This window comes from Octodon degus, unplaced genomic scaffold (assembly GCF_000260255.1).
Source record: "Octodon degus isolate 3935 unplaced genomic scaffold, OctDeg1.0 scaffold01008, whole genome shotgun sequence".
Classification (NCBI taxonomy): Eukaryota; Metazoa; Chordata; class Mammalia; order Rodentia; family Octodontidae; genus Octodon; species Octodon degus.
The window spans coordinates 4,669-6,837 of NW_004525584.1; the positions used below are offsets into that span (position 1 = coordinate 4,669).

General features: G+C 36.7%; 1 pseudogene; it reads right to left on the minus strand.

The window, feature by feature from the left end:
• Positions 1-1,199: 1,199 nt before the first annotated feature.
• Positions 1,200-1,436, minus strand: LOC101578658 (annotated as a pseudogene).
• Positions 1,437-2,169: the final 733 nt, after the last annotated feature.

The following is a 2,169-nucleotide window of genomic DNA, read 5'->3' on the forward strand; positions in this document are numbered from 1 at the left end:
AAGAACCTGAAGGAATAAAGAAAACTGGAGGGTAATAGATAGAGTAAAACAGAAAGACTGAACAGAATGATCAGACAAAGAAGAGGAGAGAAAGGAGAAAAGACAGGATAAAAGGAAGTGGGAAAAATATACAAGCATATATACAGGATGGCTGAGATGATTGCACTAATAATTTCCATCACTTTTTTGAAAATGGCAATTAATATTTAGAATTTCCACTTTGACTAACTCTATGTGCTGATATCTACAATCTAAGCAACTACATTGAGGACAGTAATGTGTAATACAAAAATAACAGTTGAATACATCTCATCTTAGTCTTCTAAATGTGCACTATTTATAATGTCTTATCATTTATTATACTCTTTAAATTTTTGTTTTGTTTTATTTTTAGCACTGGATCTACAGAGTCTCATTACCTAGATTTAACTCATAGCGATCCTCCTGTTTTCAGCCTCTCAAGCGCTGGGATTACAGGCGCGCACCACCACACTCAGTCTCAATGACTGGCTCAGCACACCTCGGGGGCAGGGCCAGAATGGCACACCAGGGATCAACCCCCAGATGCTGCATTCTGTCTAAGCAGGTACTTTAGCCCACTGAGCTATCTGGCTGGCCCTAAAATAAAATTTTTTAAAAGTAAAAAAGACAAGAAAAAATTAAGGTTTATTGAATAGTGTTACTTTTCAATTATTTGTCCAATCTTGCATAACTATATCTAATAAACTGAGCAATAGATTTGATGATAAAAATGCATAACAACAATTGCTAATTTGCTGATTTTGTTTTGAAAATCTGCAACATGTATATTTCTGGCTGTTATCCTGTTTTTGTCTTTTTTTTTTTTTCCATTCCACATCCCATCTTTTATTTCCAGATAAAATCTATTCTTGTTTTCAAGGTAGAGTTTTAAGCATCCATTTTTCTTCAGCCATAATCAAGGAAATCATACTCAATCTTGGAGGTTCTCTCTCTTCATCTTGTACCAAAAAAATCCAGCAGATTTAATATTGGCATTTATCATCTGTCAGTCCCTTCACACGTCCTTGAAATGAATTGAATTTGGAATTCTCAGCATTTTCTGCATCAATAAAATAAGGTGTGGAATTAGATTTCTTCCTCGCCACACTGGACTTGTAGTCACCATTTGGATCGGGTTTACAAGATGGGGAAGTAGAGACGTTTCTTGGTCAGAGTCTCTAACAGTACAGAGGTAGAAGAGAAATTGAGACCACAAGAAGGCTGGCTGTTGACTGCAGGGCACCACTTTCTGCCTTCGTGGTGGCATTAGTTGGATTTGGGATAGTAGAAGTGTTCTAGGAGGTACTGCCTGAAGGTGGCACAGCAACAGTTTGGTTTGAATAAATCTGCATGGGTAGGTGCAGTGCCAGGAGCAGCAGTCCCAGCCCCAGGCCAGCCACCATCGCTCTGCCCATGTGCTCTCCATCTGTGCGCAGTGTGGTTCGCTGAAGGCAGGGTGTTCAGAGGTTGGTCAGCTCCAGTAGGTGCAGGGAGATCCTGTTTTTGTCTTTGTATCTGCTATCTTTGCTTTTGTTTTTACTCTTCAAAATAAAATAAAAGTTAAAAAGAGAAATAATGCAAATGCCCATCAACTGAGAAATGGACAAAAAATATGTATTTTTCACAGTGGACTATTTCTCAGCTATGAAAAAGAGAAACTCAAGACTTTTTTAGGTAAGTGAAAGCAACTAGAGACCATGCTGGTAAGTGAAATAAGCAGATCTGCATGTGCAAATATCATATTGTCTCTCTAGTGTGAGAACCTGAAAGAGTAAATAAAGTCTGAAAGGTACAATAGGTACTGTGAAAGAGAATCTAGTCAGTGGGGAGGAAAAGCTTGGATGAGGAAAAGGGCAAAAGAAAGAAGAAAATGATATATACATGTATATATGCAGGATAGTTTGGATAATTGTACTGCTGTTTTCTGCTGGTCTATTGAAAGGAGCAGTTCATGTTTAATTTTTTAATTAATTTTTTTCTTCTATTTAATTTCTTTTTCTTACCAACTTTGCAGGTTTATATCTCGTAACCTAAACAATTGATTTGAAGATAACATTATGCAATACAACAATCACTGTTGAATACTTATTGCTTTAATGAAATTTTGTGTCATTTCTAATTTTTGTTACTGTTTTGTATTCTCCTAAA